Genomic DNA, 16,465 nt, shown 5'->3' on the forward strand with positions numbered 1-16,465 from the left:
GTAATTAGTTAACTCAGTTAATTGAGTTAAGTCTAGTTACATTAGTTCCAACAGTTTTTTGAACTAATTGTGAGTTCAGTTAGTTAATGCATGAATGCATGTAACTATTGCACTTCAAATAACTGAATATTCTCTCATAAATAACTCATACATGTCAGTTCAATCAGAGACCCAGTTGAGATAAGATGATGGGACAGTGTACTATCAGTTGCAAGAATATTCCATTGAGGATGTCTCTTGCATGTAGAAGGAATTCATTCCTTAGAGATTGCGCATTTACTTCTGAGTTTGGTGAGTTGTGTGAGAGGTGAATTCACACAAGTGGCCGCTAGAGGACCTAGGAGAAACTGCGCAAGGAAACAGGAGGCTTGGAGGACTAAGGGAAGGCATATGTTGTGTCTATTCAGTCTATGAGCATCATTGAGGGATTGTACTGAGAGCTGGATAACAGCTAAAGCTTTGTGTAATCCGGACATATTTCCACTTGTATGATAATATAGAGATCGGGGATTTTAGCTGAGGCTTTCCCCAGAGTATTCTTCTGTGTTCATGTGTGATTGATTTCTCATTCTCTGTTATATGTGTTCTATTTGATCTTGCTCAAAATCGATTAAGCTTCCACAAGTTTGTTTGTAGAAGTAGATCAAGTATTTTCCTTTAGTATATTGCATTATATGGTGATCTACAATGGGAACTTCTACATGGTATCAAAGCAAAGGTGATCAAAGCGAATAATATTATACAAAGAAGGGAGAGATTCGAAGGTTGAAATTCCTGATTATAGAATTCGAATTCTTATCACATCTCATATTTCACCAATGGCATTCAACGGTTTGAGACTCGAGTATGCCCTTGATGGCAGCTCGAATTATATAGCCTAGAAGGATCGCATGGAAGCGGTATTAGAGGACAACGGTTTGAAGGACTTCATTCATCAAGAAGTCCCCAAGCCAGCAGCTGCTAATGCCCAAGAATTGGCGGAATGGAAGAAATGTGTGGCTAGAGCGAGGAGAATCCTTCTGGAGGGAGTTTAAGACCACATAGTCTTGAGTCTCCATGGGAAGGAGACATTGTTTTCAATGTGGAAAACATTGAAGGATCTATATCAGAACAACAACGATCAGAGGAAGTTGGCACTGAAAGATAAGCTTCGGAAAATCAAGTGTGAAAAGGGCGACATGATCTCTACATATTTGAACAAGCTCACCACCTATAGAGATGAGCTTGGCAGTATAGGGATCACGACAGCCGATGATGACATGGTGAGTCTTGCTCTCCTCAGTCTTCTTAAGAGCTGGCATAGCTACCAAGACTCGGTAAATCGAAGAGAGAAACTGCTAGATTGGGAACGACTTTCGTCGGATCTGATGTGGGAGGAGATAAGGAGAAGAACCAGAGATGGATCTTCATCAAAGCAAGATGATGAAGAAAATCTAGCCTTAATGACTAAGGTGAGGAAAAGGAAAGGGAAGGCGTCCCATTCCAAATCTAGTTCTTCCCATGGAGGGAAGAAGATTGACAAATCGAAAGTGAGATGCTTTCATTATCATGAGGTGGGCCATTATGCTACAAATTATCCACAAAATAAATCCAAGAAGGGATCCTCGAAGGGATCAGATGGTGAGGCACTGGCCTCACAGTTCGAATTGGATTTCACCCTCATCGCATGTATGGTTTCATCGATAGTGTGTTTGGTACCTAGATAGTGGAGCTTCATTCCACATGGCCGCTGACAAGAATCTTTTCAGTACCTTAGAGGAGAGGGACCTCTAGATGTGCATCGAGATGGGTGATGATGGAAAGTACTGTGTTTTAGGTGAAGGTACGGTTGTGTTTCAGAGGGAGCATGGAGCTCCTGTCACCTTCACTGATGTAAAGTATGTGTCGGGTCTGAAGAAGAATCTTGTGTCCGTCGCTATGCTAGAAGACAAAGGCTATGATGTAATATTTAGTAAAGGAAAGGCATTCCTAAGGCATATTGGCACTGGACAGACCAAGAGGATTGGGATTCGAGTAAAGAATATCTACAAGCTGGAGGTAGACGTGCTGCATTGAGTTCCAAAGCAGAGTTGGTGCAAAGCCAAGATATTGGCGAGCTATGGCATAGAAGATTGGACCTCTTGCACCATGGGGCCTTGAAGATCATGTAGCAGATTCCTATCGGACTTCCCAAGGGAAAACTAGAGCAAATGGATACATGCAAAGGTTGTACCTTGGGTAAGTATGCGAAATATTCCTTTTAGTATCGAGACAGTAGAGCTAGAGAAATCCTGGAGCGAGTTCATGCAGATGTGTGTGGACCATTCTCTACAGCCTCCACCACTAAACAAAGATGCTATGTTATTTTGATTGATGATTTTTCTTGTAGATGTTGGATCTACTTTATGCAGAAGAAGGATCAAACCTTCTCAAGGTTTTGTGAGTTCAAAGCCTTGGAAGAGAAAGAATATGGAAAGAAAATAAGGGCCTTGCGAAGCAACAATGGTGGAGAGTATGTCTCCCAACAGTTTAAGGACTTCTGCGCGACAGAATGAATTAAATGGGAGTTGACGGCACCCCATAACCCACAACGGAATGGGGTGGCCGAAAGGAAGAACAAATCGATTGTGGGAGCAACTCGGGCGATGCTACATGACCAAAGCCTACCACTTCATTTGTGGGCTGAGGCATGCAATATAGCAGTGTACTTGCAGAACAGAAGCCCGCATCGTATACTAGGAATGAAGACACCAATGGAGGCTTTTTCTGGGAAGAGACCAGATGTGAGTCACTTCAGGATATTTGGATCATAGGTTTATTGCCATTTCCATGTGACCAAAGATGCCCGGAAGAAGCTAGATCCAACAGCTGAGTTGGGGATACTTGTGGGGTACACTGATACACCCCACAACTATTAGGTGTTCTTGCCTACTAGTCAAAGGACAGTGGTATGCAGAGATCTGAAGTTCAACGAGCAGAAAGCCATGCGAGTATCACTTGAGAGGGAGCTCAAGTTGCATGCAATGGAGGAACTTTTAGTTCCTAAGGAGGAGGAGCCTCAGACTGATGCGGAGTAGCCGCATGCAGAGGATCCGGGAGTGGAGACATCCACTCATGTAGAGTCTTCCAGAGATGGGCGAAAACGCTGAAGGGAAGCTGACAAGTTGATGCTGGATGCGAGAGAGAATGTGGGACAACCATCATCTTAGCGCAGATAGAGGAGGTCACCCGAGCGGTACACTGGTTACAGGGCCCTGGTTGGGGAGTGTGTAGAGACCGAACCTTCTTCATTCGAGGAAGCAGTGCAACAACCAGTCTGGGTTGATGCTATGGTGGAGGAGTACGACTGCATCGTTCAGAACAGTGTTTGGGATGTTGTCCCAAGGCTAGAGGACAAGTCAATAGTGAGTTCCTGATGGCTTTACAACGTAAAGCAAGCAGCTGATGGCACTGTTGAGAAACATAAGGCAAGGTTTATTGCCCGTGGTTTCTCACAGGTCGAGGGGATCAACTACGATGAGACTTTTGCTCCTGTAGCAAGGTACTCATATATTAGATCGATGTTGGCATTATCAACTCAAATGGTTTGGAAGATCCATCAGATGGATGTGAAGATTGCGTTCCTCAATGGGAAGATTGAGGAAGAGGTGTACATTGAGCAACCAGAAGGATTTGAGACCTTTGATTGTGAGTTGCATGTGTGCCGACTCAAGAGAGCTTTTTACGGGCTGAAGCAAGCACCTCGTGCTTGGTACACCAGGATCGCCAGCTATTTAACCTGGTTGGGCTTCACCAAGAGTGAAGCAGATGCAAACCTTTACCACATCATGGTAGAAGGTAAGCCATTGATCATTGTTCTTTATGTTGATGATCTGATATTGACAGGTGATGATCAATTGATCAAGTCTTGCAAGGAGGACCTTGCAAGAGAGTTCAAGATGAAATACATGGGTCTTATGCACTAATTTCTAGGCATGGAAGTGTGGCAGAAGGATGGGGAAGTGTTTGTTGCTCAAGGCAAGTATGCCAATGAGATACTCAGGCGATTCCACATGGAGAAGTGCAAGCCCATGCAGACTCCTCTAGATGGTAACTGGAGGAAGGATGTTGGGTCCTTATAATATTAGTGATTACCCCATTACTATTGTAGTTATACCCCTTATTAATATTGTTGTGCCCCTATTGCCCCCATATCGTTATTACTGTGCCCCATAGAATCCCTCTATTGTTATTTTTGTGGCTTTATATTATTATTGTTAGGTCGGCTAGATTATATTGTGACTCCTTAAACTCCTATATATAAAAAGGAGGTTTTGTCATTTGAATCATCCAAGAATTGTTCATTTATGTAATGTAAAAGAGGTTTCCCCCTCGAAGAGGCTGAATTCTAAGGCGTTGATCTATCTTTTCTTGAGCTGGTTTCATAACATTTGGTATTGGAGCTTTGGATTCTAGGGTTTCGCTGCTCCAAACAGGTCATCGTGGCATTTTCGCTATAACTTTTTTCCGTGACGTTTCAGAAGTCATAAAAAAAACCCATTTGAGAAGAAATCGTGCTGAACCTCGGGTCCGAATTTCAGAGCTTTTTGTGTTATATTTGCGGAGATATGATCTGACGAAGTTGGTCTTTTGCAGACTCCTGAATTACATTCCAAACAGGTGACCTGGGGAAAATCGTCATAACTTTCTCTCTGGGGATCAGATTGAAATTTTGTAAGAAGGTACAGAAATAGGACGGACTATGGTTTCTTGTATGCATTTTTTAGATCCAAAGGTTGAAACAATGACTCGTGGCACGTCGTACAAGTTTGCTCCACTGAACTAGTCTGTAATCAAGTCACTGTGGGAGATTTCGCATAACTCTTCCTTGGAGAATCCAATTTGGGTCAGACTTGTGGCATTGGAAAGAGGACACAGAGGGCTACTATAGGTCACAAATTCAGAACTAGATGATCAGAAAGTACATAGATACATCAGAGACAATATCGAGCTCCTACAAAGTGAAAAAAGGTGTGTAGATTTTCTTAAATTTTTGCTTAAACTTGGTTTGAAATTTTTTTTTGAAGGAATTCAAAGGGCATAGTAGAGCATTATTATAGGTAACTGATGCCCCCGAGGAAAGAAAATGCAAACACCTAGTAAGGAACCTAATAGCTCTAGCAAGACTCATGAAGAAGAGGAAGAAATGCAACATGATATATCAAAATTACAAGACCAAGTGCAACAACTGTCCCTTACACAAAAAGGAACAGAATCTAAGATGGATGGTTTAAAGAAAGATGTAGAAGCTAAGATGGATGGTTTAAAGAAATGTGTAGAAGCTAAGATGGACTGTTTAAAAGAAAGGCGTAGAAGCTAAGATGATTGACGTGGAAGCTAAGATGGATGATTTGAAGATAGATTTGAAGACAGACATGGACGAATTGAAGATAAATATGAATAAGTTGCTACAAGAAATGGGAACTAAGGGTGAAAGGGTTTTTAAGGAAACTCATGATGAGAATAAAAGAAATGTTAATCATGATTCCATAGATGCTAATGTTGGATCGAAGACTCACCATATTCCAAAAATCGATATGAGGAAGTTTGATGGCAAGGATCCTGCCACATGGATATTACAGATGGAGCAATTCTTCGATCTCAATAATGTGAAAAACACACAAAAGTTACGTATGGAAAATTTATATTTGGAACCAAATCAGTTTGTATGGTATCAATGGCTTTGCTCTCGTAAACAATTTATCACTTGGGCAATTTTTACGGAAGAATTGATAGCACATTATGAGGATACAAAAAGCAACACTTTTTTTTAGCCAATTGATAAGTCTCAAACAAAAAGGTTCAATAATGGAGCACATTGAGGAGTTCCAAAAATTGAACATAAGGGTAAAAGATATTCCAGAGGAGCATAGGATTGATGTGTTCATAGGGTCTTTAAAGGATAATATCCAACATGATGTTCGCCTTTGGGAACCTGATTCATTAGAGAAGGCATTCAGGTTAGCAAGAAAAATGGAAAGCAAAATTATGGCAACCAGGAAGCATACCACTCACAACTATAAAGACGGAAGTGTTGTTGCCCCTAGTCTTCCACAACCTATAAGGTTGACACCACAACAATTGGAAGAAAAAAGAGCAAAAGGGTTTTGTTACAGTTGTGATAACAAATACACTAAAGGTCATAAGTGTGCTGAGAAGAAATTATTCTACATAGATTGTGAAGAGGAAGAAGAAAAGGAGCAAGAAAGGTCAAAAGAAGAGGATATACTCCAGGAACAAAGCCTAGATGAAGAACAAAAAAATCCAACCATATCTTGTAATGCATTGGCGGGAATTACCACTCCTCAAACCATCAAGATAGAAGGACAAATCAAGAAGAAAAAGGTAATAGTTTTGATTGATTTAGGAAGCACCCACAATTTTATTCATTGTAAGGTAGCAAAAGAATTGAAATGCTTCCTATATCCAGCACCAGAGTGTCAAGTGATGATTGCAAATGGAGGAACAATAAATTGCTCTGGAAAGTGCCATAATATCAAGCTATCCATGGGAGAATATGTATTGACTAGCCCAATGATTTCCATTCCAATGGGAGGTGCTGATGTTGTACTAGGAGTCCAATGGCTACAATCCCTGGGTATAATAGCTTTTAATTTTCAAGAAATTTTCATGAAATTTTCTACGGAAGGAAAGGAAGTTGAATTAAGGGGTATTGTAGGGAAACCAAGAAATATAATCAGCTCTAATGGTATGACAAAGCTTCTAAAAAAGGAGCAAAGAGGTGTAATTGCACAATTATGCTCACTAGATGTTTCCACATCGGAATCATCTATTTCTCCAGATCTCCAAAAAGTCCTTGACAATCATTCCAAGGTATTTGAGACTCCCAAAGGTCTCCCACCTATGCGTGATCATGATCATGCTATTCATCTGATTCCAGGAAGTGTTCCTCCAAACATCAGGCCGTACAGATATCCCTATGTCCAAAAGAGTGAAATTGAACGTATGGTTGCAGAAATGCTAGAGGCTGGTATAATTCAACCGAGTCAGAGTTCTTTCTCTGCTCCAGTAGTATTGGTGCACAAGAAGGATGGATCAATTTACTTTACCTAGTTGGATCTTCGTTCAGGATATCATCAAATCAGAATGAAGATTGAAGACATTCCAAAAACAACATTTAGAACTCATGAGGGTCATTATGAATTTCTGGTCATGCCTTTTGGCCTTACCAATGCACCTTCAACATTTCAAGGTTTGATGAATTCAATTTTCAAACCATTCCTTAGAAAATTTGTGTTAGTATTTTTTGATGATAGACTAATCTACAACAAGTCTTGGAAGGATCATGTTGAACATGTTGACAGGGTGCTACAACTATTGAAGGAGAAACAATTATATGCAAAAAGATCCGAATGTTTCTTTGGAGTCCAGGAGGTGGAATATTTGGGTCATATTGTATCTCATGAAGGAGTTAAGGTAGACCCTAGCAAAATTAAAGCCATTAAGGAATGGAAAATCCCCACATCCATAAAGCATCTGCGAGGATTTCTCGGGTTGACAGGGTATTATTGCAAGTTTGTTAAGAATTATGGGAGAATAGCAGCACCTCTAACAACATTATTGAAGAAAGATGCATTTTCATGGACTCCGGAAGCAACAAAGGCCTTTGAACATCTTAAAGAGGCAATGTGCCAAGCACCGGTCTTAGCTACACCGGACTTCACGAAAACCTTTATTGTGGAATGTGATGCTTCAAGAAATGGAATTGGTGCTGTTCTAATGCAAGATGAAAGACCCATTGCTTTTGAAAGTCATCCAATCAAGGGAAAATTTTTAAGCAAAGCTATTTATGAGAAGGAAATGTTGGCAATACTCCATGCACTTAAGAAATGGCGACCCTACCTAATGGGAAGACACTTAAGGTAAAAATGGATCATGATAGCCTTAAATACTTTTTAGAACAAAGATTATCCTCTGAAGAGAAACAAAAGTGGGTCACAAAGATGTTGGGTTATGACTTCGAAATCATCTACAAAAAAGGGAAGCAAAATGTGGTGGCAGATGCACTCTCAAGAAAGGATGAGGACGTGGAAGCATTGTTGTGCGCCATCTCTATTATCCAACCAGATTGGATAAACGAAGCAAGGGAGGAATGGAAGAATGACGAAGAAGTGTGGGCACTTATTCGAAAGTTACAACAAGATTCCAATACGTCTGATACATTTAATTGGCAAAATGATTCGTTATGGTACAAAGATCGCTTATACCTCTGTAAGAATTCCCAGCTAAAACAAAAGATTCTTATGGAATTGCACACTTCTCCCTTAGGAGGGCACTCAGGATTTTTAAAAACTTACCACAGGGTTAAGAAGGAATTTTTTTGGGATGGCCTTAAATCAGATATTCAAAATTTTGTGGCGGAATGTTTGGTTTGCCAACAAAATAAAGTTGAAACAATTAAGACACCGGGTCTATTACAACCTTTATCCATTCCAAGCCAACGTTGGGAGGAGGTTTCAATGGATTTTATCACAGGTTTACCCAAGTCTGAGGGAAAGAGTGTCATCATGGTGGTAGTTAATAGACTTACCAAGTATGCACACTTTTGTGCATTATCACATCCATTTAAAGCCAGTACAATTTCTACTGCATTTATGGAAACAATTCAAAAGCTACATGGAAACCCAAAGATTATTGTAAGTGATAGAGATCCCATTTTCACTGGAAATTTTTGGACAGAATTATTTTATTGTCTTAGTACTCAGTTAGCTCATAGCTCATCTTATCATCCTCAATCTGATGGGCAAACTGAGATAGTAAACAAATGTTTAGAAGGATAACTTTGTTGCTTTGTATCTGATAAATAGACACAATGGGTCAAATGGTTGCCTCTAGCTGAATGGTGGTATAACACTTCCTTCCATACAGCAACAAAAATGACCCCATTTATGGCACTTTATGGGTATCAACCACCATCCATCACATCATATTTAAGAGAAAATTCTAAGGTTCAGGTAGTGGAACATCAACAACAAGTCCTCCAACTCTTAAAGGATAACCTTGTGTTGGCACAGAATAGAATGAAACAACAGGCAGATCAACATCGCAGTGAAAGAAGTTTTGATGTAGGTGATTGAGTATTCCTACGACTACAACCATATAAGCAAATGTCCCTCAAGCAAGCTAATAAGGATAATAAATTATCACCAAAGTATTATGGTCCGTACAAGGTGTTGCAAAAGATTGGTACTATGGCATACAAATTGGAGCTTCCTGCAGCTTCTCGATTGCACCCAGTTTTCCATGTTTCATGTTTAAAGAAGGTTATAGGCGACAAGCTCCCAGTTCAAACAATATTGCCAGAACTTGATGAGGAAGGAAAAATTATATTGGAACCGGAAGCAGTCACAGAAACAAGAACTCGACAGCTACGAAATCATTCAATTTCAGAGTATCTTATCAAGTGGAAGAACTTATCCGCTGAAGATTCCACATGGGAGGATGAGAATTTTATGCAGAAGTATCCAGAACTACTCAAGCGTTGAGGACAACACTTTTTTGAAGGAGAGGGGCATGTTGGGTCCCTATAATACTAGTGATTACCCCATTACTATTGTAGTTATAGCCCTTATTAATATTGTTGTGCCCCTATTGCCCCCATATCATTATTATTGTGCCCCATAGAATCCCTCTATTATTATTTTTGTGGCTTTATATTATTATTGTTAGGTCGACTAGATTATATTGTGACTCCTTACACTCCTATATATAGAAAGGAGGTTTTGTCATTTGAATCATCCAAGAATTGTTCATTTATGTAATGTAAAGGAGATTGCCCCCTCGAAGAGGCTGAATTCTAAGGCGTTGATCTATCTTTTCTATCTTTTCTTGAGCTGGTTTCGTAACAAAGGAGGATGCTACTTCAGGTGAGGTAGTAGCTACTACTGTTTATCGGCAGCTTGTGGGTTCATTGATGTATCTAGTGAACACATGACTAGATTTGTGCTTTGCGGTGAACCAGCTTAGTCAAGCTATGGTTCAGCCTACCAAGCTGTTTTGGAAGGCAACAAAGCATGTGTTGAGATACCTTAGAGGCACATCTCAGTATGGATTGTGGTACAGATGGACAGAGGAAGTAAAGCTTCAAGGCTTCATAGATGCGAATTAGGCAAGGAGTCCATTAGACCGGAAGAGCACTTCAGGAGGAATCTTCAACCTTGGTTCAGCTGCAGTTTCTTGGTACAACAGGAAATAAAGGTCAGTTGCACTTAGCTCAACAGAGGTTGAATACATGGCTGCCAGTTAGGCAACATGTGAGGCCATTTGGATGCAGAAGATTCTAGTTGGATTGTTTGGTTAGAGGATGGATCCAACTGTGATCTATTGTGATAATCAGAGTTGTATCAAACTCTCTAAGAATCCACTATATCATGACAGGTCCAAGCGCATCGATATCCGATATCATCATCTTCGAGACTATGTGGTTTAGAGGATCATGTTGTTGTTGTATGTTTCGACCGAGGAATAAGATGCAGATATTTTGACTAAGGCATTGTCAAAATGCAAGTTCGAGTTCCACAGAGACAGGATTGGGGTGACAGATAATCCCTTTGTTGTTGAAAGGGAGTGTTGAAAATAGCAACAAGAAATGCTAAAAATAGCACTGCTATAAATAGCATTTCGGGATACATTCCAATTTTAGTTAGTCCCTGAACTAAAATTGAGAATTAAAACTCAAATTTGATTTTAGCAGCTATTTGTAAAATAATTAATTAATTCATCTTAAGTTAATTAGTTGTAGAAAATCAAACATGAAGTCTATGTGAAGACATGCAACAGTTTCCCCTTTGATTGAGGAAGTTATCCCTTGATTAAGGAGATCAGGATGAGTTGTACTTTGAGTTGTAATTAGTTAGCTCAGTTAACTGAGTTAAGTCCAGTTAGATTAGTTCCAACAGTTTGTTGAACTGATTGTGAGTTCAGTTAGTTAATGCATGCATGCATGTAACTACTGCACTTCAGATAACTGAATATTCTCTCATAAATAACTCATGCATGTCAGTTCAGTCAGAGACCCAATTGAGATTAGATGATGGGACAATGTACTATCAGTTGCAGGAATATTCCATTGAGGATATCTCTTGCATGCAGAAGGAATTCATTCCTTGGAGATTGCACAGTTACTTATGAGTTTGGTGAGTTGTGTGAGAGGTGAATTCACATAGGTGGCAGCCAGAGGACCTAGGAGAAACTGCGCAAGGAAATAGGAGGCTTGGAGGATTGAGGGAAGGCATATGTTGTGTCTATTCAGTCTATGAACAACATTGAAGGATTGTACTGAGAGCTCGATAGCTTGTGAGCTAAAGCTTTGTGTAATCCAGACATATTTCCACTTGTATGATAATACAGAGATCGAGGTTTTTAGCTGAGGCTTTCTCCAGAGTATTCTTATGTGTTTATGTGTGATTGATTTCTCATTCTTTGTTATATGTGTTCTATTTGATCTTGCTCAAAATCTATTAAGCTTCCACAAGTTTGTTTGTAGAAGTAGATCAAGTATTTTGCTTTAGTATATTGCATTATCTAGTGATCTACAGTGGGAAATTCTACACTAATTGGGTTTTTGATCCTATCCTATTCGTTAATTCCTTCGTAAATTAAATATTATTTTATAAGTTATACAGAAAATTCCTAAAGAGGAAGAAGGAAGAGCAAACAAGTAAGAGGCAATATCACTCATAAAAATAAAAATAAAATTAATTAAAAAAAATTGATCGGGTTCGTTCCTAATGAGAGAAAATGAATAAAAGGTGTTTTGCCTCCTCTTTTATTTTGTAAGCCAAAATAAGAGAAGAAAAGATTCTATATGCACATTTAGATTCTCATAGTTCAGGTTTTACAAAAACTTCACATAATCTCCCATCAGAGAAATGAGCAAATATTTAGTACTTCATATTCTTTGTTTTTTATGTTGTTCCTTCGATAGAGATTGAAATTGGATCGATCCATTTTTATTTTTTTTCCTGTCATATAGTGGAAGAATAGATTGGCTCATCACTTGACTGAAAGGCATTGAATGAAGTAAATGACAGAGTCATTGTATTTGTATGAATCTTCTCTTCTAATTCATATTAATATATACAATAATCTCAAAAAAATATTTTGATAATGCCTTACATCGAAGGAGAAAGATGTTGACATCTTGACAAAGGCATTGCCAAGAGGTAAATTCCAATTCCGTAAGTGTGGGATATAGGTGGTGAAAAATCCCTTTCTTCCTAAGAGGGAGTGTTAGAAAATGTAGCAAGAAATGCTCCATTTGACTTTAGCCTTAGTCAAACTGAGTAAATCGAATTTTCACATCAGCATGACAACTTGGAGGCAGTTAAATAGTGTGACATGGCTCTTTCCACTCAGTTAGATAAAAAAATTCGAGTTAGTGGGCTTGGAGTTCAGTCATGCGTGTGTCGATTACTAAATTTTAGAAATCTAGTTCAATTATTTTCAATTGTACTCAGTTAAATAACCTCTAACAATTAATAAAGTCATTTGAAGGTCAACTGTGTAGTGTGACAACAATCTAACTTAGAGATATGTCAGTTAACTTATCAACCAACCCAAAATAGCTCATGCATGCATGAAATTCGAATTTCTCAGCTGGAGTAAAGGAGACAAAGGCCAGTGTAACATGAGTTGTATACTAGTTGTGTATACATTTGTTACATGCAGTAAGGAGATCAATTCCTTGGGAATTTTGAAAGGAAATAAGGACTTCCCTAGTTTTTAGGAGCTCGAATTAGCCTAGATTTACACAACGAAATTAGAGGTTGGAGGAGCAAAAAATTGGTTAAGTGTTGGCCAGAGATTCTCATTCAACAAAGAGAACAATTATGCATTTGTAGGTTATGCTCAAAGTTGGAGCAAACTATTGTAATAGTTTCTCTATTCAACTGATTAACGCAAAGAGGCTTGAGGGGTTTTTCCTAGTTGTGCTCCCCTAGAAATCATTTTGTACTTGTGGTTTGATTATTGCGTGTCTATGCATTTATTCTAAATTGTAATTCTTATTCTACATATTAGTAGAGTAGAATTCTGTCTCTTGTTTTATGTGAAAAATCTCGAGCAATTGAAATTTATATCAAATTTATATACTAGGGTCACTCCAAAAAGATTCATCCCCCAACTCAAAACCCAACTTAGTCCCGAGATCTAGTTCCATTGCCTTCAGATGCACCAATTGTAAATTTTTCCTTATTGTGTTGGTTACTAGGACATGTCGTGTTGTGCAAGACAATGAATCCTTGATTGGTTTCTAGATCCGTGACTTAGAGAACCATGTTGCCAGTATGGAAATTTTTGAGTTAGGTTATGGGCCTCATTTATTGTTGCATAACACACGATAGGCTTACTAGACCCAGTAAGGAATTTTGTGCCTAGAAAAACCCCAAAACCCTAGAATGACATCTTCATCCTATTCTATAATGCCCTACTCAAACAAATCCAATGAAAGGAACAAAATCCTTTAGTTGCACTGGTTACCAAGTCTTGTTGCACTATGCAGGACAATGAATCCTTGAATTTTTTCTGGATTCATGACTCAGAGAACCATGAGTCTCAAATCATGAGTTCTCACTCCTAAGTCAAAGACATTTATAACAAAAACATTGCAATTGGTTAAAAAAGGGACTGTGAGGTTATTAGTAAAGATAATAACCTAAGTGATTGAAAAAGGGTGTTAAGTTATTATGCTTTCTTTGAAGGATAACTATCTTCAGGCTCGCCTCTGGCTATATATCTATATATATATATATATATATAGAATTTGACACTAACAAATTCACATAAAATGTAGACTAACAAAGATGAAAAATAAATAGCTATCACCAAATTTTTACTTCATACACAATATAAATTTGAAATTCAAATCTTAATGAATCCACTTTCAAATTTTCATTTGAAATTCCAAAGTATGATCGACTATCAACCACCACAAACCATATCGAAAACAACATGTAGCCCACTCAAATGATCCTTAAGAGATGAGTGTATTTTTCATTACCTTTCCTTTCAAGGTAGACAATCTTGAGAAGAGATCTAATCCCTCGTACAAAATCACTGTGCAAAATTATATGACCTGAAATTTCATGTCAGACAATCATGATAGGTGATCTAACCTCGATCTAACCACCCATACAAAATCTTAGTGTAGAATTGGATGTCAGTTACTGAACCACATTCATACGATTTTAAATGGACAATACGTCATGTGAGACGTCAAAATACAGGCCCACTTGAAATTCATACAGTGTTATTTATAATGGTAATGTGAGGTGGCAGTTATTGTTTTTTTCGGTTGTTTTTTTCGTGTATATGCACATATCTTCTGTATATGCGCAACTTATGTATATGTGTATCTTCCATATATGCATATATCTTTCGTATATGCGCAACTTCCATATAATATGTGCATATCTTTTGTATATGCTTCTGTATATGTGTATCTTCCATACATGTGCATATCTTTCGTATATGCGCAACTTCTATATATACTGAAGTTGCACATATACAAAAAAATATGCATATACGAAAGCTGCACGTATACAAATATGTGCATATATGGAAGATATGCACATATACATAAGTTGAGAATTTATGGAAGATATGCGCATATACAAAAGCTGAATAGATACAAAAGGTGCGAATATATGGAATATATGCACATATACGAAAGATACGCATATACAGAAGATGTGTGTATATACAGAAGATATGCAGATATATGCAAGTTGTGCATATGTGTGTATATGCGTATCTTTCATATATTGGCATATCTTTTGTACATGTGCAACTTTTGTATATGTGTATCTTTCATATATGTGCATATCTTCTGTATATGCGCGTATCTTTTGTATATGTGCATCTACTGCATATGAAAAATGTTTGATATGCACATCTACAGAAGAAGCACATATATGGAAGTTGTGCATATATGGAAGAAGCGCATATATGGAAGTTGTGCATATATAAAAGATTTGCATATATGGAAGTCACATAACTTCTATATATGCACATCTTTTGTATCACATATCTTCTGTATATGCATATGTTACCACCCGTCGCTGGAGAAATGTCGAGGTGTCATTCAATCCTCTCCATTCTCTGGTCCAGGATGCCCATATAGTTCTCATGTCAGTCCAAGATAGTCTATCCCAGTAAAAACTTAATATTTCAGTACAGGTATGTAGTCAGCATGTATTGGTTGAATCGTCTAATTGTGTGTTCTATATATGGGATCCAATAAGCCCATTCTATTAAAGTCTCAGTGTCCGAGAGAGTAGTCATATGAGAGGATGCTTCTCCCTCGGATCAGGAGATTTCTTCCTAAACATTGGTTGGTGTAATCTCTTAGTAGTGAGATGCAAATATAAAAACATACCTTCTAGAAATCATAGCAATAGATATCCAACATCTACATTACTTTGGGCGATCCATTTTTTATTATGTGCTTCTAGATATTTAGATTAAAGTGGCTTGCGAAAACTTTGACACATAAGCTTTTAAGAATTTGTACTACTATGTAACGAATTACTTCTTGTTGCAGTGATGAAAACCTTTGTCGTTATTATTGGAATTTAAATTCTTGTTGAAATGGATTCAATACACCACAAGGAAGGTTACATTAAAGAAAATAGTGTCTCCATCTTTCGCTATTATATCTATAGAATAATCATGGTGTATACTAATTTTCATAGAATAATTCCTCTCTAAAGTCTTTGAAATTTTTGCAACACATAAAATATTTACATGAATTTTTATTAATGTAAGTTATAATGTATGAAACTTAAATGTATTTATATATTTATATATTTTGAATATTTTAAATGTATTTATATAACCACATCTATATGTTATACCAAATATTGTTAACAAAAATGACAAATATAACTGCTTTGATATTGGGTAACTCTTTCAAATCAAATAGATCAACACTTCACGTTAATAATTTTGACCAGTACTAGGTGTGAGTTAGTAAACCATAAGTTACAAAAGGTTTGGGAGAAAATAAAGCATTGTTATGTAGCTATTAATATTATTTAATACTTCTTATTAAAAAATTATATTTAAGTTAGTTTAATTAAGAAGTGATGGTTACACTTTATTTAACTTCTTTTGAGGTTAGTATCTCTTTAGCCTTGGGAGTTGGTCTTCATCCTCAAGGATGGTTGGCATCAACTTGCACTGTTAGTTTTTTGAGATCCTAGCCACTATGTGTAACATAGTATTTTGTCACATCTCCTGCACTTCCCCATGACTTACCCCAAAGTGCCCGAAACATGAACATCATGCAATGTACTCACTTATATATGGAGCAAATATCCTTCCTAAAACATTGATTGGAAAATGCCTTGAGCTTCCCTTGAAGGAAATAGCTATAAAACCCTAATTTGAGAATCATCGCCCTTATGAGACTAAAAACAATGATGAT

This window comes from Pinus tabuliformis, chromosome 1_1, assembly GCF_031772625.1.
Source record: "Pinus tabuliformis cultivar Carrire ecotype Pingquan chromosome 1_1, CPIR1, whole genome shotgun sequence".
Taxonomy (NCBI): Eukaryota; Viridiplantae; Streptophyta; class Pinopsida; order Pinales; family Pinaceae; genus Pinus; species Pinus tabuliformis.